The following is a 24,369-nucleotide window of genomic DNA, read 5'->3' as shown; positions in this document are numbered from 1 at the left end:
CCTTGCAAATATAGTCTTAACTTTTATTTGCAGACCGTCGCCCCCAACTGGCAAGCTCTACTTCATATGATACAATGACTGGGCAACAACGAGGTGTTCCATTAACAATACAAACTAACTTGAGACAGCCAAGCCGTTAAAGCATACCTTAAGTTTGTCATGTGATACAAAAGCAAGTTTTGACATTTTTGCATTGCCTGCCTCGTCAAAAAAGCTCGAGCCACAGCACACAGCGCTGCTGCATCGGGACACAGAGGTGGATTTTAAAGCGACTGAATCAACGAGCTGAGACTACTTTTTGAAGAAATTGAAAGCATACCTCTTGTCGAAATATTTGCTTTTTATTTAATTTATTTATTTTTTGAATTTGCAATTGGCAGACATTGTGGGACAATCTGAATTGCTCGTATCAAGCTGCGATGTAGCCTATGAGAATCACATGCACAATTCAAGGGGAATTAGCTCAAATGGTAGAGCGCTCGCTTAGCATGCGAGAAGTAGCGGGATCGATGCCCGCATTCTCCAAATAGTTTTAATGTTTCTGCGTATTTAGTCCCAACGCATTATGGAGATACATACAAAGTGTGACAATTCTTTGTAACAGAGACGCCCACCCTACATGTGTATTTTAAAGCATAGTCTGCTGATTTGTAATATTCCCCATACTGAAAAACTACAGTGCGCCCTCCATCGTATGCCTTCCGAGAAGCACAAAGGGAGATTTTTAAATATTTTTTAGCAATGGAAGAGATTATGTTATCTGGGAATAAATATAAATGGCTTGAAGTTTGCTTGCATTGGTTTGCATACATGTAATTGAGATTAGACTGTCCTGTCCAGTGTTGCTTTCTTCTTAGATGTGGTCTCAGTTTTGGCTGAGCAGGATGGTCTCTGTGGCGCAATCGGTTAGCGCGTTCGGCTGTTAACCGAAAGGTTGGTGGTTGGTGTTTTTTGCATTTCTTAATCACATTAGAAAATGGCACTCTGATAAGTTGTTATTTCTTCCAATTACACTGAAGAAAAAAGTGTGTTCTGTTCTTTAGTTCAAAATAATACAAAACAAAAATATTCTTGCTGTTTGCCGAAACCCGGGATCGAAGCAGGGACCTTTAGATCTTCAATCTAACGCTCTCCCAGCTGAGCTATTTCAGCTTGACAAGCCTCATTTTTCGAGATAACATTCTTTTTTAGAACAGTTGTAATATAATTAGGTACATTTCTAAACTCCGCTAGTAACATATAATCTCAAAGCGCTATAATTTATTTCAGCTCTTATGATGGACAAGTATCCTTGCGCATTATATGATCCTTGATTGCGAAATGTAATATTAATTAATTGCCTTCAGTTAATATTTTAGAAAAACTACTTTGCTAACAGAAGAAAAACAAGTTAGCAGAAGATGGTTTCGATCCATCGACCTCTGGGTTATGGGCCCAGCACGCTTCCGCTGCGCCACTCTGCTACAGCTTCCTCATGACTGAATTACCAAGCAGCAGAAAAAAACTGAACTCATCGTTTTAACCAGCCACACGGCAGTGGCCGGGGCGAACCATGGAAACGTCGCAAATCAGAGATGATCCGTTTTCTTTTCTCCCAAATACGGTATGCAAAGTATGCAACTTTTCTGCCCACTTTGATCACAGGCAGTTTTATCGCCCAGTTTCGGCTGCCAATTCCAATATTCTGTCTCTCTAAAGCATCTTAAATCGTGGAAAGCGCTCTTTGTTTAAAATTACACTGAAGACTTATTTTGTTCGACCAGGCTTACAATTAGATATTTTCTTGTTTTTAAGTAGAGTTTGTGAAGCGCATATGGTGCGCTATAGGATACCGAGACCAATCCCTTCAAAACATATTTCACTCTAGAAATGATCCTTGCAAATATAGTCTTAACTTTTATTTGCAGACCGTCGCCCCCAACTGGCAAGCTCTACTTCATATGATACAATGACTGGGCAACAACGAGGTGTTCCATTAACAATACAAACTAACTTGAGACAGCCAAGCCGTTAAAGCATACCTTAAGTTTGTCATGTGATACAAAAGCAAGTTTTGACATTTTTGCATTGCCTGCCTCGTCAAACAAGCTCGAGCCACAGCACACAGCGCTGCTGCATCGGGACACAGAGGTGGATTTTAAAGCGACTGAATCAACGAGCTGAGACTACTTTTTGAAGAAATTGAAAGCATACCTCTTGTCGAAATATTTGCTTTTTATTTAATTAATTTATTTTTTGAATTTGCAATTGGCAGACTACATTGTGGGACAATCTGAATTGCTCGTATCAAGCTGCGATGTAGCCTATGAGAATCACATGCACAATTCAAGGGGAATTAGCTCAAATGGTAGAGCGCTCGCTTAGCATGCGAGAAGTAGCGGGATCGATGCCCGCATTCTCCAAATAGTTTTAATGTTTCTGCGTATTTAGTCCCAACGCATTATGGAGATACATACAAAGTGTGACAATTCTTTGTAACAGAGACGCCCACCCTACATGTGTATTTTAAAGCATAGTCTGCTGATTTGTAATATTCCCCATACTGAAAAACTGCAGTGCGCCCTCCATCGTATGCCTTCCGAGAAGCACAAAGGGAGATTTTTAAATATTTTTTAGCAATGGAAGAGATTATGTTATCTGGGAATAAATATAAATGGCTTGAAGTTTGCTTGCATTGGTTTGCATACATGTAATTGAGATTAGACTTTCCTGTCCAGTGTTGCTTTCTTCTTAGATGTGGTCTCAGTTTTGGCTGAGCAGGATGCTCTCTGTGGCGCAATTGGTTAGCGCGTTCGGCTGTTAACCGAAAGGTTGGTGGTTCAAGCCCACCCAGGGACGATGTTTTTTGCATTTCTTAATCACATTAGAAAATGGCACTCTGATAAGTTGTTATTTCTTCCAATTACACTGAAGAAAAAAGTGTGTTCTGTTCTTTAGTTCAAAATAATACAAAACAAAAATATTCTTGCTGTTTGCCGAAACCCGGGATCGAACCAGGGACCTTTAGATCTTCAGTCTAACGCTCTCCCAGCTGAGCTATTTCAGCTTGACAAGCCTCATTTTTCGAGATAACATTCTTTTTTAGAACAGTTGTAATATAATTAGGTACATTTCTAAACTCCGCTAGTAACATATAATCTCAAAGCGCTATAATTTATTTCAGCTCTTATGATGGACAAGTATCCTTGCGCATTATATGATCCTTGATTGCGAAATGTAATATTAATTAATTGCCTTCAGTTAATATTTTAGAAAAACTACTTTGCTAACAGAAGAAAAACAAGCTAGCAGAAGATGGTTTCGATCCATCGACCTCTGGGTTATGGGCCCAGCACGCTTCAGCTGCGCCACTCTGCTACAGCTTCCTCATGACTGAATTACCAAGCAGCAGAAAAAAACTGAACTCATCGTTTTAACCAGCCACACGGCAGTGGCCGGGGCGAACCATGGAAACGTCGCAAATCAGAGATGATCCGTTTTCTTTTCTCCCAAATACGGTATGAAAAGTATGCAACTTTTCTGCCCACTTTGATCACAGGCAGTTTTATCGCCCAGTTTCGGCTGCCAATTCCAATATTCTGTCTCTCTAAAGCATCTTAAATCGTGGAAAGCGCTCTTTGTTTAAAATTACACTGAAGACTTATTTTGTTCGACCAGGCTTACAATTAGATATTTTCTTGTTTTTAAGTAGAGTTTGTGAAGCGCATATGGTGCGCTATAGGATACCGAGACCAATCCCTTCAAAACATGTTTCACTCTAGAAATGATCCTTGCAAATATAGTCTTAACTTTTATTTGCAGACCGTCGCCCCCAACTGGCAAGCTCTACTTCATATGATACAATGACTGGGCAACAACGAGGTGTTCCATTAACAATACAAACTAACTTGAGACAGCCAAGCCGTTAAAGCATACCTTAAGTTTGTCATGTGATACAAAAGCAAGTTTTGACATTTTTGCATTGCCTGCCTCGTCAAAAAAGCTCGAGCCACAGCACACAGCGCTGCTGCATCGGGACACAGAGGTGGATTTTAAAGCGACTGAATCAACGAGCTGAGACTACTTTTTGAAGAAATTGAAAGCATACCTCTTGTCGAAATATTTGCTTTTTATTTAATTTATTTATTTTTTGAATTTGCAATTGGCAGACATTGTGGGACAATCTGAATTGCTCGTATCAAGCTGCGATGTAGCCTATGAGAATCACATGCACATTTCAAGGGGAATTAGCTCAAATGGTAGAGCGCTCGCTTAGCATGCGAGAAGTAGCGGGATCGATGCCCGCATTCTCCAAATAGTTTTAATGTTTCTGCGTATTTAGTCCCAACGCATTATGGAGATACATACAAAGTGTGACAATTCTTTGTAACAGAGACGCCCACCCTACATGTGTATTTTAAAGCATAGTCTGCTGATTTGTAATATTCCCCATACTGAAAAACTGCAGTGCGCCCTCCATCGTATGCCTTCCGAGAAGCACAAAGGGAGATTTTTAAATATTTTTTAGCAATGGAAGAGTTTATGTTATTTGGGAATAAATATAAATGGCTTGAAGTTTGCTTGCATTGGTTTGCATACATGTAATTGATTAGACTTTCCTGTCCAGTGTTGCTTTCTTCTTAGATGTGGTCTCAGTTTTGGCTGAGCAGGATGGTCTCTGTGGCGCAATCGGTTAGCGCGTTCGGCTGTTAACCGAAAGGTTGATGGTTCAAGCCCACCCAGGGACGATGTATTTTGCATTTCTTAATCACATTAGAAAATGGCACTCTGATAAGTTGTTATTTCTTCCAATTACACTGAAGAAAAAAGTGTGTTCTGTTCTTTAGTTCAAAATAATACAAAACAAAAATATTCTTGCTGTTTGCCGAAACCCGGGATCGAACCAGGGACCTTTAGATCTTCAGTCTAACGCTCTGCCAGCTGAGCTATTTCAGCTTGACAAGCCTCATTTTTCGAGATAACATTCTTTTTTAGAACAGTTGTAATATAATTAGGTACATTTCTAAACTCCGCTAGTAACATATAATCTCAAAGCGCTATAATTTATTTCAGCTCTTATGATGGACAAGTATCCTTGCGCATTATATGATCCTTGATTGCGAAATGTAATATTAATTAATTGCCTTCAGTTAATATTTTAGAAAAGCTACTTTGCTAACAGAAGAAAAACAAGCTAGCAGAAGATGGTTTCGATCCATCGACCTCTGGGTTATGGGCCCAGCACGCTTCCGCTGCGCCACTCTGCTACAGCTTCCTCATGACTCAATTACCAAGCAGCAGAAAAAAACTGAACTCATCGTTTTAACCAGCCACATGGCAGTGGCCGGGGCGAACCATGGAAACGTCGCAAATCAGAGATGATCCGTTTTCTTTTCTCCCAAATACGGTATGCAAAGTATGCAACTTTTCTGCCCACTTTGATCACAGGCAGTTTTATCGCCCAGTTTCGGCTGCCAATTCCAATATTCTGTCTCTCTAAAGCATCTTAAATCGTGGAAAGCGCTCTTTGTTTAAAATTACACTGGACTTATTTTGTTCGACCAGGCTTACAATTAGATATTTTCTTGTTTTTAAGTAGAGTTTGAGAAGCGCATATGGTGCGCTATAGGATACCGAGACCAATCCCTTCAAAACATGTTTCACTCTAGAAATGATCCTTGCAAATATAGTCTTAACTTTTATTTGCAGACCGTCGCCCCCAACTGGCAAGCTCTACTTCATATGATACAATGACTGGGCAACAACGAGGTGTTCCATTAACAATACAAACTAACTTGAGACAGCCAAGCCGTTAAAGCATACCTTAAGTTTGTCATGTGATACAAAAGCAAGTTTTGACATTTTTGCATTGCCTGCCTCGTCAAACAAGCTCGAGCCACAGCACACAGCACTGCTGCATCGGGACACAGAGGTGGATTTTAAAGCGACTGAATCAACGAGCTGAGACTACTTTTTGAAGAAATTGAAAGCATACCTCTTGTCGAAATATTTGCTTTTTATTTAATTAATTTATTTTTTGAATTTGCATTTGGCAGACTACATTGTGGGACAATCTGAATTGCTCGTATCAAGCTGCGATGTAGCCTATGAGAATCACATGCACAATTCAAGGGGAATTAGCTCAAATGGTAGAGCGCTCGCTTAGCATGCGAGAAGTAGCGGGATCGATGCCCGCATTCTCCAAATAGTTTTAATGTTTCTGCGTATTTAGTCCCAACGCATTATGGAGATACATACAAAGTGTGACAATTCTTTGTAACAGAGACGCCCACCCTACATGTGTATTTTAAAGCATAGTCTGCTGATTTGTAATATTCCCCATACTGAAAAACTGCAGTGCGCCCTCCATCGTATGCCTTCCGAGAAGCACAAAGGGAGATTTTTAAATATTTTTTAGCAATGGAAGAGTTTATGTTATTTGGGAATAAATATAAATGGCTTGAAGTTTGCTTGCATTGGTTTGCATACATGTAATTGATTAGACTTTCCTGTCCAGTGTTGCTTTCTTCTTAGATGTGGTCTCAGTTTTGGCTGAGCAGGATGGTTTCTGTGGCGCAATCGGTTAGCGCGTTCGGCTGTTAACCGAAAGGTTGGTAGTTCAAGCCCACCCAGTGACGATGTTTTTTGCATTTCTTAATCACATTAGAAAATGGCACTCTGATAAGTTGTTATTTCTTCCAATTACACTGAAGAAAAAAGTGTGTTCTGTTCTTTAGTTCAAAATAATACAAAACAAAAATATTCTTGCTGTTTGCCGAAACCCGGGATCGAAGCAGGGACCTTTAGATCTTCAATCTAACGCTCTCCCAGCTGAGCTATTTCAGCTTGACAAGCCTCATTTTTCGAGATAACATTCTTTTTTAGAACAGTTGTAATATAATTAGGTACATTTCTAAACTCCGCTAGTAACATATAATCTCAAAGCGCTATAATATATTTCAGCTCTTATGATGGACAAGTATCCTTGCGCATTATATGATCCTTGATTGCGAAATGTAATATTAATTAATTGCCTTCAGTTAATATTTTAGAAAAACTACTTTGCTAACAGAAGAAAAACAAGCTAGCAGAAGATGGTTTCGATCCATCGACCTCTGGGTTATGGGCCCAGCACGCTTCCGCTGCGCCACTCTGCTACAGCTTCCTCATGACTCAATTACCAAGCAGCAGAAAAAAACTGAACTCATCGTTTTAACCAGCCACATGGCAGTGGCCGGGGCGAACCATGGAAACGTCGCAAATCAGAGATGATCCGTTTTCTTTTCTCCCAAATACGGTATGCAAAGTATGCAACTTTTCTGCCCACTTTGATCACAGGCAGTTTTATCGCCCAGTTTCGGCTGCCAATTCCAATATTCTGTCTCTCTAAAGCATCTTAAATCGTGGAAAGCGCTCTTTGTTTAAAATTACACTGGACTTATTTTGTTCGACCAGGCTTACAATTAGATATTTTCTTGTTTTTAAGTAGAGTTTGAGAAGCGCATATGGTGCGCTATAGGATACCGAGACCAATCCCTTCAAAACATGTTTCACTCTAGAAATGATCCTTGCAAATATAGTCTTAACTTTTATTTGCAGACCGTCGCCCCCAACTGGCAAGCTCTACTTCATATGATACAATGACTGGGCAACAACGAGGTGTTCCATTAACAATACAAACTAACTTGAGACAGTCAAGCCGTTAAAGCATACCTTAAGTTTGTCATGTGATACAAAAGCAAGTTTTGACATTTTTGCATTGCCTGCCTCGTCAAACAAGCTCGAGCCACAGCACACAGCACTGCTGCATCGGGACACAGAGGTGGATTTTAAAGCGACTGAATCAACGAGCTGAGACTACTTTTTGAAGAAATTGAAAGCATACCTCTTGTCGAAATATTTGCTTTTTATTTAATTTATTTATTTTTTGAATTTGCATTTGGCAGACTACATTGTGGGACAATCTGAATTGCTCGTATCAAGCTGCGATGTAGCCTATGAGAATCACATGCACAATTCAAGGGGAATTAGCTCAAATGGTAGAGCGCTCGCTTAGCATGCGAGAAGTAGCGGGATCGATGCCCGCATTCTCCAAATAGTTTTAATGTTTCTGCGTATTTAGTCCCAACGCATTATGGAGATACATACAAAGTGTGACAATTCTTTGTAACAGAGACGCCCACCCTACATGTGTATTTTAAAGCATAGTCTGCTGATTTGTAATATTCCCCATACTGAAAAACTGCAGTGCGCCCTCCATCGTATGCCTTCCGAGAAGCACAAAGGGAGATTTTTAAATATTTTTTAGCAATGGAAGAGTTTATGTTATTTGGGAATAAATATAAATGGCTTGAAGTTTGCTTGCATTGGTTTGCATACATGTAATTGATTAGACTTTCCTGTCCAGTGTTGCTTTCTTCTTAGATGTGGTCTCAGTTTTGGCTGAGCAGGATGGTTTCTGTGGCGCAATCGGTTAGCGCGTTCGGCTGTTAACCGAAAGGTTGGTAGTTCAAGCCCACCCAGTGACGATGTTTTTTGCATTTCTTAATCACATTAGAAAATGGCACTCTGATAAGTTGTTATTTCTTCCAATTACACTGAAGAAAAAAGTGTGTTCTGTTCTTTAGTTCAAAATAATACAAAACAAAAATATTCTTGCTGTTTGCCGAAACCCGGGATCGAACCAGGGACCTTTAGATCTTCAGTCTAACGCTCTCCCAGCTGAGCTATTTCAGCTTGAGAAGCCTCATTTTTCGAGATAACATTCTTTTTTAGAACAGTTGTAATATAATTAGGTACATTTCTAAACTCCGCTAGTAACATATAATCTCAAAGCGCTATAATTTATTTCAGCTCTTATGATGGACAAGTATCCTTGCGCATTATATGATCCTTGATTGCGAAATGTAATATTAATTAATTGCCTTCAGTTAATATTTTAGAAAAGCTACTTTGCTAACAGAAGAAAAACAAGCTAGCAGAAGATGGTTTCGATCCATCGACCTCTGGGTTATGGGCCCAGCACGCTTCCGCTGCGCCACTCTGCTACAACTTCCTCATGACTGAATTACCAAGCAGCAGAAAAAAACTGAACTCATCGTTTTAACCAGCCACACGGCAGTGGCCGGGGCGAACCATGGAAACGTCGCAAATCAGAGATGATCCGTTTTCTTTTCTCCCAAATACGGTATGCAAAGTATGCAACTTTTCTGACCACTTTGATCACAGGCAGTTTTATCGCCCAGTTTCGGCTGCCAATTCCAATATTCTGTCTCTCTAAAGCATCTTAAATCGTGGAAAGCGCTCATTGTTTAAAATTACACTGGACTTATTTTGTTCGACCAGGCTTACAATTAGATATTTTCTTGTTTTTAAGTAGAGTTTGTGAAGCGCATATGGTGCGCTATAGGATACCGAGACCAATCCCTTCAAAACATGTTTCACTCTAGAAATGATCCTTGCAAATATAGTCTTAACTTTTATTTGCAGACCGTCGCCCCCAACTGGCAAGCTCTACTTCATATGATACAATGACTGGGCAACAACGAGGTGTTCCATTAACAATACAAACTAACTTGAGACAGCCAAGCCGTTAAAGCATACCTTAAGTTTGTCATGTGATACAAAAGCAAGTTTTGACATTTTTGCATTGCCTGCCTCGTCAAACAAGCTCGAGCCACAGCACACAGCGCTGCTGCATCGGGACACAGAGGTGGATTTTAAAGCGACTGAATCAACGAGCTGAGACTACTTTTTGAAGAAATTGAAAGCATACCTCTTGTCGAAATATTTGCTTTTTATTTAATTAATTTATTTTTTGAATTTGCATTTGGCAGACTACATTGTGGGACAATCTGAATTGCTCGTATCAAGCTGCGATGTAGCCTATGAGAATCACATGCACAATTCAAGGGGAATTAGCTCAAATGGTAGAGCGCTCGCTTAGCATGCGAGAAGTAGCGGGATCGATGCCCGCATTCTCCAAATAGTTTTAATGTTTCTGCGTATTTAGTCCCAACGCATTATGGAGATACATACAAAGTGTGACAATTCTTTGTAACAGAGACGCCCACCCTACATGTGTATTTTAAAGCATAGTCTGCTGATTTGTAATATTCCCCATACTGAAAAACTGCAGTGCGCCCTCCATCGTATGCCTTCCGAGAAGCACAAAGGGAGATTTTTAAATATTTTTTAGCAATGGAAGAGTTTATGTTATTTGGGAATAAATATAAATGGCTTGAAGTTTGCTTGCATTGGTTTGCATACATGTAATTGATTAGACTTTCCTGTCCAGTGTTGCTTTCTTCTTAGATGTGGTCTCAGTTTTGGCTGAGCAGGATGGTTTCTGTGGCGCAATCGGTTAGCGCGTTCGGCTGTTAACCGAAAGGTTGGTAGTTCAAGCCCACCCAGTGACGATGTTTTTTGCATTTCTTAATCACATTAGAAAATGGCACTCTGATAAGTTGTTATTTCTTCCAATTACACTGAAGAAAAAAGTGTGTTCTGTTCTTTAGTTCAAAATAATACAAAACAAAAATATTCTTGCTGTTTGCCGAAACCCGGGATCGAACCAGGGACCTTTAGATCTTCAGTCTAACGCTCTCCCAGCTGAGCTATTTCAGCTTGACAAGCCTCATTTTTCGAGATAACATTCTTTTTTAGAACAGTTGTAATATAATTAGGTACATTTCTAAACTCCGCTAGTAACATATAATCTCAAAGCGCTATAATTTATTTCAGCTCTTATGATGGACAAGTATCCTTGCGCATTATATGATCCTTGATTGCGAAATGTAATATTAATTAATTGCCTTCAGTTAATATTTTAGAAAAGCTACTTTGCTAACAGAAGAAAAACAAGCTAGCAGAAGATGGTTTCGATCCATCGACCTCTGGGTTATGGGCCCAGCACGCTTCCGCTGCGCCACTCTGCTACAGCTTCCTCATGATTCAATTACCAAGCAGCAGAAAAAAACTGAACTCATCGTTTTAACCAGCCACATGGCAGTGGCCGGGGCGAACCATGGAAACGTCGCAAATCAGAGATGATCCGTTTTCTTTTCTCCCAAATACGGTATGCAAAGTATGCAACTTTTCTGACCACTTTGATCACAGGCAGTTTTATCGCCCAGTTTCGGCTGCCAATTCCAATATTCTGTCTCTCTAAAGCATCTTAAATCGTGGAAAGCGCTCATTGTTTAAAATTACACTGGACTTATTTTGTTCGACCAGGCTTACAATTAGATATTTTCTTGTTTTTAAGTAGAGTTTGAGAAGCGCATATGGTGCGCTATAGGATACCGAGACCAATCCCTTCAAAACATGTTTCACTCTAGAAATGATCCTTGCAAATATAGTCTTAACTTTTATTTGCAGACCGTCGCCCCCAACTGGCAAGCTCTACTTCATATGATACAATGACTGGGCAACAACGAGGTGTTCCATTAACAATACAAACTAACTTGAGACAGTCAAGCCGTTAAAGCATACCTTAAGTTTGTCATGTGATACAAAAGCAAGTTTTGACATTTTTGCATTGCCTGCCTCGTCAAACAAGCTCGAGCCACAGCACACAGCACTGCTGCATCGGGACACAGAGGTGGATTTTAAAGCGACTGAATCAACGAGCTGAGACTACTTTTTGAAGAAATTGAAAGCATACCTCTTGTCGAAATATTTGCTTTTTATTTAATTAATTTATTTTTTGAATTTGCATTTGGCAGACTACATTGTGGGACAATCTGAATTGCTCGTATCAAGCTGCGATGTAGCCTATGAGAATCACATGCACAATTCAAGGGGAATTAGCTCAAATGGTAGAGCGCTCGCTTAGCATGCGAGAAGTAGCGGGATCGATGCCCGCATTCTCCAAATAGTTTTAATGTTTCTGCGTATTTAGTCCCAACGCATTATGGAGATACATACAAAGTGTGACAATTCTTTGTAACAGAGACGCCCACCCTACATGTGTATTTTAAAGCATAGTCTGCTGATTTGTAATATTCCCCATACTGAAAAACTGCAGTGCGCCCTCCATCGTATGCCTTCCGAGAAGCACAAAGGGAGATTTTTAAATATTTTTTAGCAATGGAAGAGTTTATGTTATTTGGGAATAAATATAAATGGCTTGAAGTTTGCTTGCATTGGTTTGCATACATGTAATTGATTAGACTTTCCTGTCCAGTGTTGCTTTCTTCTTAGATGTGGTCTCAGTTTTGGCTGAGCAGGATGGTTTCTGTGGCGCAATCGGTTAGCGCGTTCGGCTGTTAACCGAAAGGTTGGTAGTTCAAGCCCACCCAGTGACGATGTTTTTTGCATTTCTTAATCACATTAGAAAATGGCACTCTGATAAGTTGTTATTTCTTCCAATTACACTGAAGAAAAAAGTGTGTTCTGTTCTTTAGTTCAAAATAATACAAAACAAAAATATTCTTGCTGTTTGCCGAAACCCGGGATCGAACCAGGGACCTTTAGATCTTCAGTCTAACGCTCTCCCAGCTGAGCTATTTCAGCTTGACAAGCCTCATTTTTCGAGATAACATTCTTTTTTAGAACAGTTGTAATATAATTCGGTACATTTCTAAACTCCGCTAGTAACATATAATCTCAAAGCGCTATAATTTATTTCAGCTCTTATGATGGACAAGTATCCTTGCGCATTATATGATCCTTGATTGCGAAATGTAATATTAATTAATTGCCTTCAGTTAATATTTTAGAAAAACTACTTTGCTAACAGAAGAAAAACAAGCTAGCAGAAGATGGTTTCGATCCATCGACCTCTGGGTTATGGGCCCAGCACGCTTCCGCTGCGCCACTCTGCTACAGCTTCCTCATGACTGAATTACCAAGCAGCAGAAAAAAACTGAACTCATCGTTTTAACCAGCCACACGGCAGTGGCCGGGGCGAACCATGGAAACGTCGCAAATCAGAGATGATCCGTTTTCTTTTCTCCCAAATACGGTATGAAAAGTATGCAACTTTTCTGCCCACTTTGATCACAGGCAGTTTTATCGCCCAGTTTCGGCTGCCAATTCCAATATTCTGTCTCTCTAAAGCATCTTAAATCGTGGAAAGCGCTCTTTGTTTAAAATTACACTGAAGACTTATTTTGTTCGACCAGGCTTACAATTAGATATTTTCTTGTTTTTAAGTAGAGTTTGTGAAGCGCATATGGTGCGCTATAGGATACCGAGACCAATCCCTTCAAAACATGTTTCACTCTAGAAATGATCCTTGCAAATATAGTCTTAACTTTTATTTGCAGACCGTCGCCCCCAACTGGCAAGCTCTACTTCATATGATACAATGACTGGGCAACAACGAGGTGTTCCATTAACAATACAAACTAACTTGAGACAGCCAAGCCGTTAAAGCATACCTTAAGTTTGTCATGTGATACAAAAGCAAGTTTTGACATTTTTGCATTGCCTGCCTCGTCAAAAAAGCTCGAGCCACAGCACACAGCGCTGCTGCATCGGGACACAGAGGTGGATTTTAAAGCGACTGAATCAACGAGCTGAGACTACTTTTTGAAGAAATTGAAAGCATACCTCTTGTCGAAATATTTGCTTTTTATTTAATTTATTTATTTTTTGAATTTGCAATTGGCAGACATTGTGGGACAATCTGAATTGCTCGTATCAAGCTGCGATGTAGCCTATGAGAATCACATGCACAATTCAAGGGGAATTAGCTCAAATGGTAGAGCGCTCGCTTAGCATGCGAGAAGTAGCGGGATCGATGCCCGCATTCTCCAAATAGTTTTAATGTTTCTGCGTATTTAGTCCCAACGCATTATGGAGATACATACAAAGTGTGACAATTCTTTGTAACAGAGACGCCCACCCTACATGTGTATTTTAAAGCATAGTCTGCTGATTTGTAATATTCCCCATACTGAAAAACTGCAGTGCGCCCTCCATCGTATGCCTTCCGAGAAGCACAAAGGGAGATTTTTAAATATTTTTTAGCAATGGAAGAGTTTATGTTATTTGGGAATAAATATAAATGGCTTGAAGTTTGCTTGCATTGGTTTGCATACATGTAATTGATTAGACTTTCCTGTCCAGTGTTGCTTTCTTCTTAGATGTGGTCTCAGTTTTGGCTGAGCAGGATGGTCTCTGTGGCGCAATCGGTTAGCGCGTTCGGCTGTTAACCGAAAGGTTGATGGTTCAAGCCCACCCAGGGACGATGTATTTTGCATTTCTTAATCACATTAGAAAATGGCACTCTGATAAGTTGTTATTTCTTCCAATTACACTGAAGAAAAAAGTGTGTTCTGTTCTTTAGTTCAAAATAATACAAAACAAAAATATTCTTGCTGTTTGCCGAAACCCGGGATCGAACCAGGGACCTTTAGATCTTCAGTCTAACGCTCTCCCAGCTGAGCTATTTCAGCTTGACAAGCCTCATTTTTCGAGATAACATTCTTTTTTAGAACAGTTGTAATATAATTAGGTACATTTCTAAACTCCGCTAGTAACATATAATCTCAAAGCGCTATAATTTATTTCAGCTCTTATGATGGACAAGTATCCTTGCGCATTATATGATCCTTGATTGCGAAATGTAATATTAATTAATTGCCTTCAGTTAATATTTTAGAAAAGCTACTTTGCTAACAGAAGAAAAACAAGCTAGCAGAAGATGGTTTCGATCCATCGACCTCTGGGTTATGGGCCCAGCACGCTTCCGCTGCGCCACTCTGCTACAGCTTCCTCATGACTCAATTACCAAGCAGCAGAAAAAAACTGAACTCATCGTTTTAACCAGCCACATGGCAGTGGCCGGGGCGAACCATGGAAACGTCGCAAATCAGAGATGATCCGTTTTCTTTTCTCCCAAATACGGTATGCAAAGTATGCAACTTTTCTGACCACTTTGATCACAGGCAGTTTTATCGCCCAGTTTCGGCTGCCAATTCCAATATTCTGTCTCTCTAAAGCATCTTAAATCGTGGAAAGCGCTCTTTGTTTAAAATTACACTGGACTTATTTTGTTCGACCAGGCTTACAATTAGATATTTTCTTGTTTTTAAGTAGAGTTTGAGAAGCGCATATGGTGCGCTATAGGATACCGAGACCAATCCCTTCAAAACATGTTTCACTCTAGAAATGATCCTTGCAAATATAGTCTTAACTTTTATTTGCAGACCGTCGCCCCCAACTGGCAAGCTCTACTTCATATGATACAATGACTGGGCAACAACGAGGTGTTCCATTAACAATACAAACTAACTTGAGACAGCCAAGCCGTTAAAGCATACCTTAAGTTTGTCATGTGATACAAAAGCAAGTTTTGACATTTTTGCATTGCCTGCCTCGTCAAACAAGCTCGAGCCACAGCACACAGCACTGCTGCATCGGGACACAGAGGTGGATTTTAAAGCGACTGAATCAACGAGCTGAGACTACTTTTTGAAGAAATTGAAAGCATACCTCTTGTCGAAATATTTGCTTTTTATTTAATTAATTTATTTTTTGAATTTGCATTTGGCAGACTACATTGTGGGACAATCTGAATTGCTCGTATCAAGCTGCGATGTAGCCTATGAGAATCACATGCACAATTCAAGGGGAATTAGCTCAAATGGTAGAGCGCTCGCTTAGCATGCGAGAAGTAGCGGGATCGATGCCCGCATTCTCCAAATAGTTTTAATGTTTCTGCGTATTTAGTCCCAACGCATTATGGAGATACATACAAAGTGTGACAATTCTTTGTAACAGAGACGCCCACCCTACATGTGTATTTTAAAGCATAGTCTGCTGATTTGTAATATTCCCCATACTGAAAAACTGCAGTGCGCCCTCCATCGTATGCCTTCCGAGAAGCACAAAGGGAGATTTTTAAATATTTTTTAGCAATGGAAGAGTTTATGTTATTTGGGAATAAATATAAATGGCTTGAAGTTTGCTTGCATTGGTTTGCATACATGTAATTGATTAGACTTTCCTGTCCAGTGTTGCTTTCTTCTTAGATGTGGTCTCAGTTTTGGCTGAGCAGGATGGTTTCTGTGGCGCAATCGGTTAGCGCGTTCGGCTGTTAACCGAAAGGTTGGTAGTTCAAGCCCACCCAGGGACGATGTTTTTTGCATTTCTTAATCACATTAGAAAATGGCACTCTGATAAGTTGTTATTTCTTCCAATTACACTGAAGAAAAAAGTGTGTTCTGTTCTTTAGTTCAAAATAATACAAAACAAAAATATTCTTGCTGTTTGCCGAAACCCGGGATCGAACCAGGGACCTTTAGATCTTCAGTCTAACGCTCTCCCAGCTGAGCTATTTCAGCTTGACAAGCCTCATTTTTCGAGATAACATTCTTTTTTAGAACAGTTGTAATATAATTAGGTACATTTCTAAACTCCGCTAGTAACATATAATCTCAAAGCGCTATAATTTATTTCAGCTCTTATGGTGGACAAGTATCCTTGCGCATTATATGATCCTTGATTGCGAAATGTAATATTAATTAATTGCCTTCAGTTAATATTTTAGAAAAACTACTTTGCTAACAGAAGAAAAACAAGCTAGCAGAAGATGGTTTAGATCCATCGACCGCTGGGTTATGGGCCCAGCACGCTTCCGCTGCGCCACTCTGCTACAGCTTCCTCATGACTGAATTACCAAGCAGCAGAAAAAAACTGAACTCATCGTTTTAACCAGCCACACGGCAGTGGCCGGGGCGAACCATGGAAACGTCGCAAATCAGAGATGATCCGTTTTCTTTTCTCCCAAATACGGTATGCAAAGTATGCAACTTTTCTGTCCACTTTGATCACAGGCAGTTTTATCGCCCAGTTTCGGCTGCCAATTCCAATATTCTGTCTCTCTAAAGCATCTTAAATCGTGGAAAGCGCTCTTTGTTTAAAATTACACTGAAGACTTATTTTGTTCGACCAGGTTTACAATTAGATATTTTCTTGTTTTTAAGTAGAGTTTGTGAAGCGCATATGGTGCGCTATAGGATACCGAGACCAATCCCTTCAAAACATGTTTCACTCTAGAAATGATCCTTGCAAATATAGTCTTAACTTTTATTTGCAGACCGTCGCCCCCAACTGGCAAGCTCTACTTCATATGATACAATGACTGGGCAACAACGAGGTGTTCCATTAACAATACAAACTAACTTGAGACAGCCAAGCCGTTAAAGCATACCTTAAGCTTGTCATGTGATACAAAAGCAAGTTTTGACATTTTTGCATTGCCTGCCTCGTCAAACAAGCTCGAGCCACAGCACACAGCGCTGCTGCATCGGGACACAGAGGTGGATTTTAAAGCGACTGAATCAACGAGCTGAGACTACTTTTTGAAGAAATTGAAAGCATACCTCTTGTCGAAATATTTGCTTTTTATTTAATTTATTTATTTTTTGAATTTGCAATTGGCAGACTACATTGTGGGACAATCTGAATTGCTCGTATCAAGCTGCGATGTAGCCTATGAGAATCACATGCACAATTCAAGGGGAATTAGCTCAAATGGTAGAGCGCTCGCTTAGCATGCGAGAAGTAGCGGGCTCGATGCCCGCATTCTCCAAATAGTTTTAATGTTTCTGCGTATTTAGTCCCAACGCATTATGGAGATACATACAAAGTGTGACAATTCTTTGTAACAGAGACGCCCACCCTACATGTGTATTTTAAAGCATAGTCTGCTGATTTGTAATATTCCCCATACTGAAAAACTGCAGTGCGCCCTCCATCGTATGCCTTCCGAGAAGCACAAAGGGAGATTTTTAAATATTTTTTAGCAATGGAAGAGTTTATGTTATCTGGGAATAAATATAAATGGCTTGAAGTTTGCTTGCATTGGTTTGCATACATGTAATTGAGATTAGACTTTCCTGTCCAGTGTTGCTTTCTTCTTAGATGTGGTCTCAGTTTTGGCTGAGCAGGATGGTCTCTGTGGCGCAATCGGTTAGCGCGTTCGGCTGTTAACCGAAAGGTTGGTGGTTCAAGCCCACCCAGGGACGATGTTTTTTGCATTTCTTAATCACATTAGAAAATGGCACTCTGATAAGTTGTTATTTCTTCCAATTACACTGAAGAAAAAAGTGTGTTCTGTTCTTTAGTTCAAAATAATACAAAACAAAAATATTCTTGCTGTTTGTCGAAACCCGGGATCGAACCAGGGACCTTTAGATCTTCAGTCTAACGCTCTCCCAGCTGAGCTATTTCAGCTTGACAAGCCTCTTTTTACGAGATAACATTCTTTTTTAGAACAGTTGTAATATAATTAGGTACATTTCTAAACTCCGCTAGTAACATATAATCTCAAAGCGCTATAATTTATTTCAGCTCTTATGATGGACAAGTATCCTTGCGCATTATATGATCCTTGATTGCGAAATGTAATATTAATTAATTGCCTTCAGTTAATATTGTAGAAAAACTACTTTGCTAACAGAAAAAAAACAAGCTAGCAGAAGATGGTTTCGATCCATCGACCTCTTGGTTATGGGCCCAGCACGCTTCCGCTGCGCCACTCTGCTACAGCTTCCTCATGACTGAATTACCAAGCAGCAGAAAAAAACTGAACTCATCGTTTTAACCAGCCACACGGCAGTGGCCGGGGCGAACCATGGAAACGTCGCAAATCAGAGATGATCCGTTTTCTTTTCTCCCAAATACGGTATGCAAAGTATGCAACTTTTCTGCCCACTTTGATCACAGGCAGTTTTATCGCCCAGTTTCGGCTGCCAATTCCAATATTCTGTCTCTCTAAAGCATCTTAAATCGTGGAAAGCGCTCTTTGTTTAAAATTACACTGAAGGCTTATTTTGTTCGACCAGGCTTACAATTAGATATTTTCTTGTTTTTAAGTAGAGTTTGTGAAGCGCATATGGTGCGCTATAGGATACCGAGACCAATCCCTTCAAAACATGTTTCACTCTAGAAATGATCCTTGCAAATATAGTCTTAACTTTTATTTGCAGACCGTCGCCCCCAACTGGCAAGCTCTACTTCATATGATACAATGACTGGGCAACAACGAGGTGTTCCATTAACAATACAAACTAACTTGAGACAGCCAAGCCGTTAAAGCATACCTTAAGTTTGTCATGTGATACAAAAGCAAGTTTTGACATTTTTGCATTGCCTGCCTCGTCAAAAAAGCTCGAGCCACAGCACACAGCGCTGCTGCATCGGGACACAGAGGTGGATTTTAAAGCGACTGAATCAACGAGCTGAGACTACTTTTTGAAGAAATTGAAAGCATACCTCTTGTCGAAATATTTGCTTTTTATTTAATTTATTTATTTTTTGAATTTGCAATTGGCAGACATTGTGGGACAATCTGAATTGCTCGTATCAAGCTGCGATGTAGCCTATGAGAATCACATGCACAATTCAAGGGGAATTAGCTCAAATGGTAGAGCGCTCGCTTAGCATGCGAGAAGTAGCGGGATCGATGCCCGCATTCTCCCAATAGTTTTAATGTTTCTGCGTATTTAGTCCCAACGCATTATGGAGATACATACAAAGTGTGACAATTCTTTGTAACAGAGACGCCCACCCTACATGTGTATTTTAAAGCATAGTCTGCTGATTTGTAATATTCCCCATACTGAAAAACTGCAGTGCGCCCTCCATCGTATGCCTTCCGAGAAGCACAAAGGGAGATTTTTAAATATTTTTTAGCAATGGAAGAGTTTATGTTATTTGGGAATAAATATAAATGGCTTGAAGTTTGCTTGCATTGGTTTGCATACATGTAATTGATTAGACTTTCCTGTCCAGTGTTGCTTTCTTCTTAGATGTGGTCTCAGTTTTGGCTGAGCAGGATGGTTTCTGTGGCGCAATCGGTTAGCGCGTTCGGCTGTTAACCGAAAGGTTGGTAGTTCAAGCCCACCCAGGGACGATGTTTTTTGCATTTCTTAATCACATTAGAAAATGGCACTCTGATAAGTTGTTATTTCTTCCAATTACACTGAAGAAAAAAGTGTGTTCTGTTCTTTAGTTCAAAATAATACAAAACAAAAATATTCTTGCTGTTTGCCGAAACCCGAGATCGAACCAGGGACCTTTAGATCTTCAGTCTAACGCTCTCCCAGCTGAGCTATTTCAGCTTGACAAGCCTCATTTTTCGAGATAACATTCTTTTTTAGAACAGTTGTAATATAATTAGGTACATTTCTAAACTCCGCTAGTAACATATAATCTCAAAGCGCTATAATTTATTTCAGCTCTTATGATGGACAAGTATCCTTGCGCATTATATGATCCTTGATTGCGAAATGTAATATTAATTAATTGCCTTCAGTTAATATTTTAGAAAAACTACTTTGCTAACAGAAGAAAAACAAGCTAGCAGAAGATGGTTTCGATCCATCGACCTCTGGGTTATGGGCCCAGCACGCTTCCGCTGCGCCACTCTGCTACAGCTTCCTTTTTACTGAATTACCAAGCAGCAGAAAAAAACTGAACTCATCGTTTTAACCAGCCACACGGCAGTGGCCGGGCCAAACCATGGAAACGTCGTAAATCAGAGATGATCCGTTTTCTTTTCTCCCAAATACGGTATGCAAAGTATGCAACTTTTCTGCCCACTTTGATCACAGGCAGTTTTATCGCCCAGTTTCGGCTGCCAATTCCAATATTCTGTCTCTCTAAAGCATCTTAAATCGTGGAAAGCGCTCTTTGTTTAAAATTACACTGAAGACTTATTTTGTTCGACCAGGCTTACAATTAGATATTTTCTTGTTTTTAAGTAGAGTTTGTGAAGCGCATATGGTGCGCTATAGGATACCGAGACCAATCCCTTCAAAACATGTTTCACTCTAGAAATGATCCTTGCAAATATAGTCTTAACTTTTATTTGCAGACCGTCGCCCCCAACTGGCAAGCTCTACTTCATATGATACAATGACTGGGCAACAACGAGGTGTTCCATTAACAATACAAACTAACTTGAGACAGCCAAGCCGTTAAAGCATACCTTAAGTTTGTCATGTGATACAAAAGCAAGTTTTGACATTTTTGCATTGCCTGCCTCGTCAAACAAGCTCGAGCCACAGCACACAGCGCTGCTGCATCGGGACACAGAGGTGGATTTTAAAGCGACTGAATCAACGAGCTGAGACTACTTTTTGAAGAAATTGAAAGCATACCTCTTGTCGAAATATTTGCTTTTTATTTAATTTATTTATTTTTTGAATTTGCAATTGGCAGACTACATTGTGGGACAATCTGAATTGCTCGTATCAAGCTGCGATGTAGCCTATGAGAATCACATGCACAATTCAAGGGGAATTAGCTCAAATGGTAGAGCGCTCGCTTAGCATGCGAGAAGTAGCGGGATAGATGCCCGCATTCTCCAAATAGTTTTAATGTTTCTGCGTATTTAGTCCCAACGCATTATGGAGATACATACAAAGTGTTACAATTCTTTGTAACAGAGACGCCCACCCTACATGTGTATTTTAAAGCATAGTCTGCTGATTTGTAATATTCCCCATACTGAAAAACTGCAGTGCGCCCTCCATCGTATGCCTTCCGAGAAGCACATAAGGGAGATTTTTAAATATTTTTTAGCAATGGAAGTTTATGTTATTTGGGAATAAATATAAATGGCTTGAAGTTTGCTTGCATTGGTTTGCATACATGTAATTGAGATTAGACTTTCCTGTCCAGTGTTGCTTTCTTCTTAGATGTGGTCTCAGTTTTGGCTGAGCAGGATGGTCTCTGTGGCGCAATCGGTTAGCGCGTTTGTTGGTGGTTCAAGCCCACCCAGGGACGATGTTTTTTGCATTTCTTAATCACATTAGAAAATGGCACTCTGATAAGTTGTTATTTCTTCCAATTACACTGAAGAAAAAAGTGTGTTCTGTTCTTTAGTTCAAAATAATACAAAACAAAAATATTCTTGCTGTTTGCCGAAACCCGGGATCGAAGCAGGGACCTTTAGATCTTCAGTCTAACGCTCTCCCAGCTGAGCTATTTCAGCTTGACAAGCCTCTTTTTTCGAGATAACATTCTTTTTTAGAACAGTTGTAATATAATTAGGTACATTTCTAAACTCTAGTAACATATAATCTCAAAGCGCTATAATTTATTTCAGCTCTTATGATGGACAAGTATCCTTGCGCATTATATGATCCTTGATTGCGAAATGTAATATTAATTAATTGCCTTCAGTTAATATTTTAGAAAAACTACTTTGCTAACAGAAGAAAAACAAGCTAGCAGAAGATGGTTTCGATCCATCGACCTCTGGGTTATGGGCCCAGCACGCTTCCGCTGCGCCACTCTGCTACAGCTTCCTCATGACTGAATTACCAAGCAGCAGAAAAAAACTGAACTCATCGTTTTAACCAGCCACACGGCAGTGGCCGGGGCGAACCATGGAAACGTCGCAAATCAGAGATGATCCGTTTTCTTTTCTCCCAAATACGGTATGCAAAGTATGCAACTTTTCTGCCCACTTTGATCACAGGCAGTTTTATCGCCCAGTTTCGGCTGCCAATTCCAATATTCTGTCTCTCTAAAGCATCTTAAATCGTGGAAAGCGCTCTTTGTTTAAAATTACACTGAAGACTTATTTTGTTCGACCAGGTTTACAATTAGATATTTTCTTGTTTTTAAGTAGAGTTTGTGAAGCGCATATGGTGCGCTATAGGATACCGAGACCAATCCCTTCAAAACATGTTTCACTCTAGAAATGATCCTTGCAAATATAGTCTTAACTTTTATTTGCAGACCGTCGCCCCCAACTGGCAAGCTCTACTTCATATGATACAATGACTGGGCAACAACGAGGTGTTCCATTAACAATACAAACTAACTTGAGACAGCCAAGCCGTTAAAGCATACCTTAAGTTTGTCATGTGATACAAAAGCAAGTTTTGACATTTTTGCATTGCCTGCCTCGTCAAACAAGCTCGAGCCACAGCACACAGCGCTGCTGCATCGGGACACAGAGGTGGATTTTAAAGCGACTGAATCAACGAGCTGAGACTACTTTTTGAAGAAATTGAAAGCATACCTCTTGTCGAAATATTTGCTTTTTATTTAATTTATTTATTTTTTGAATTTGCAATTGGCAGACTACATTGTGGGACAATCTGAATTGCTCGTATCAAGCTGCGATGTAGCCTATGAGAATCACATGCACAATTCAAGGGGAATTAGCTCAAATGGTAGAGCGCTCGCTTAGCATGCGAGAAGTAGCGGGCTCGATGCCCGCATTCTCCAAATAGTTTTAATGTTTCTGCGTATTTAGTCCCAACGCATTATGGAGATACATACAAAGTGTGACAATTCTTTGTAACAGAGACGCCCACCCTACATGTGTATTTTAAAGCATAGTCTGCTGATTTGTAATATTCCCCATACTGAAAAACTGCAGTGCGCCCTCCATCGTATGCCTTCCGAGAAGCACAAAGGGAGATTTTTAAATATTTTTTAGCAATGGAAGAGTTTATGTTATTTGGGAATAAATATAAATGGCTTGAAGTTTGCTTGCATTGGTTTGCATACATGTAATTGAGATTAGACTTTCCTGTCCAGTGTTGCTTTCTTCTTAGATGTGGTCTCAGTTTTGGCTGAGCAGGATGGTCTCTGTGGCGCAATCGGTTAGCGCGTTCGGCTGTTAACCGAAAGGTTGGTGGTTCAAGCCCACCCAGGGACGATGTGTTTTGCATTTCTTAATCACATTAGAAAATGGCACTCTGATAAGTTGTTATTTCTTCCAATTACACTGAAGAAAAAAGTGTGTTCTGTTCTTTAGTTCAAAATAATACAAAACAAAAATATTCTTGCTGTTTGCCGAAACCCGGGATCGAACCAGGGACCTTTAGATCTTCAGTCTAACGCTCTCCCAGCTGAGCTATTTCAGCTTGACAAGCCTCTTTTTCGAGATAACGTTCTTTTTTAGAACAGTTGTAATATAATTAGGTACATTTCTAAACTCCGCTAGTAACATATAATCTCAAAGCGCTATAATTTATTTCAGCTCTTATGATGGACAAGTATCCTTGCGCATTATATGATCCTTGATTGCGAAATGTAATATTAATTAATTGCCTTCAGTTAATATTTTAGAAAAACTACTTTGCTAACAGAAGAATAACAAGCTAGCAGAAGATGATTTCGATTCATCGACCTCAGGGTTATGGGCCCAGCACGCTTCCGCTGCGCCACTCTGCTACAGCTTCCTCATGACTGAATTACCAAGCAGCAGAAAAAAACTGAACATCGTTTTAACCAGCCACACGGCAGTGGCCGGAGCGAACCATGGAAACGTCGCAAATCAGAGATGATCCGTTTTCTTTTCTCCCAAATACGGTATGCAAAGTATGCAACTTTTCTGCCCACTTTGATCACAGGCAGTTTTATCGCCCAGTTTCGGCTGCCAATTCCAATATTCTGTCTCTCTAAAGC

General features: G+C 40.0%; 13 non-coding genes across 13 annotated transcripts; 4 read left to right on the top strand and 9 right to left on the bottom strand.

Moving 5' to 3' along the window:
- Nucleotides 1–2,973: 2,973 nt before the first annotated feature.
- On the bottom strand, nt 2,974–3,046 carry trnaf-gaa (transfer RNA phenylalanine (anticodon GAA)). The gene has a single exon. It is a non-coding gene; the product is annotated as a tRNA-Phe (tRNA).
- Nucleotides 3,047–4,653: 1,607 nt separating this feature from the next.
- trnan-guu (transfer RNA asparagine (anticodon GUU)) lies at nt 4,654–4,727 on the top strand. The gene has a single exon. It is a non-coding gene; the product is annotated as a tRNA-Asn (tRNA).
- Nucleotides 4,728–4,862: 135 nt separating this feature from the next.
- Nucleotides 4,863–4,935, bottom strand: trnaf-gaa (transfer RNA phenylalanine (anticodon GAA)). Its single transcript has one exon. It is a non-coding gene; the product is annotated as a tRNA-Phe (tRNA).
- Nucleotides 4,936–8,642: 3,707 nt separating this feature from the next.
- Nucleotides 8,643–8,715, bottom strand: trnaf-gaa (transfer RNA phenylalanine (anticodon GAA)). Its single transcript has one exon. It is a non-coding gene; the product is annotated as a tRNA-Phe (tRNA).
- A 1,817-nt stretch (nt 8,716–10,532) lies between these two features.
- On the bottom strand, nt 10,533–10,605 carry trnaf-gaa (transfer RNA phenylalanine (anticodon GAA)). The gene has a single exon. It is a non-coding gene; the product is annotated as a tRNA-Phe (tRNA).
- Nucleotides 10,606–12,422: 1,817 nt separating this feature from the next.
- Nucleotides 12,423–12,495, bottom strand: trnaf-gaa (transfer RNA phenylalanine (anticodon GAA)). Its single transcript has one exon. It is a non-coding gene; the product is annotated as a tRNA-Phe (tRNA).
- A 1,607-nt stretch (nt 12,496–14,102) lies between these two features.
- trnan-guu (transfer RNA asparagine (anticodon GUU)) lies at nt 14,103–14,176 on the top strand. Its single transcript has one exon. It is a non-coding gene; the product is annotated as a tRNA-Asn (tRNA).
- A 135-nt stretch (nt 14,177–14,311) lies between these two features.
- Nucleotides 14,312–14,384, bottom strand: trnaf-gaa (transfer RNA phenylalanine (anticodon GAA)). The gene has a single exon. It is a non-coding gene; the product is annotated as a tRNA-Phe (tRNA).
- Nucleotides 14,385–16,201: 1,817 nt separating this feature from the next.
- Nucleotides 16,202–16,274, bottom strand: trnaf-gaa (transfer RNA phenylalanine (anticodon GAA)). Its single transcript has one exon. It is a non-coding gene; the product is annotated as a tRNA-Phe (tRNA).
- A 1,612-nt stretch (nt 16,275–17,886) lies between these two features.
- trnan-guu (transfer RNA asparagine (anticodon GUU)) lies at nt 17,887–17,960 on the top strand. Its single transcript has one exon. It is a non-coding gene; the product is annotated as a tRNA-Asn (tRNA).
- Nucleotides 17,961–18,095: 135 nt separating this feature from the next.
- Nucleotides 18,096–18,168, bottom strand: trnaf-gaa (transfer RNA phenylalanine (anticodon GAA)). Its single transcript has one exon. It is a non-coding gene; the product is annotated as a tRNA-Phe (tRNA).
- A 5,375-nt stretch (nt 18,169–23,543) lies between these two features.
- On the top strand, nt 23,544–23,617 carry trnan-guu (transfer RNA asparagine (anticodon GUU)). Its single transcript has one exon. It is a non-coding gene; the product is annotated as a tRNA-Asn (tRNA).
- A 135-nt stretch (nt 23,618–23,752) lies between these two features.
- trnaf-gaa (transfer RNA phenylalanine (anticodon GAA)) lies at nt 23,753–23,825 on the bottom strand. Its single transcript has one exon. It is a non-coding gene; the product is annotated as a tRNA-Phe (tRNA).
- Nucleotides 23,826–24,369: the final 544 nt, after the last annotated feature.

This window comes from Acipenser ruthenus, chromosome 35 (assembly GCF_902713425.1).
Source record: "Acipenser ruthenus chromosome 35, fAciRut3.2 maternal haplotype, whole genome shotgun sequence".
Classification (NCBI taxonomy): domain Eukaryota; kingdom Metazoa; phylum Chordata; class Actinopteri; order Acipenseriformes; family Acipenseridae; genus Acipenser; species Acipenser ruthenus.
Note: the sequence above shows the minus strand (reverse complement) of the source record. Positions and strands in the feature narration are given on the sequence as shown.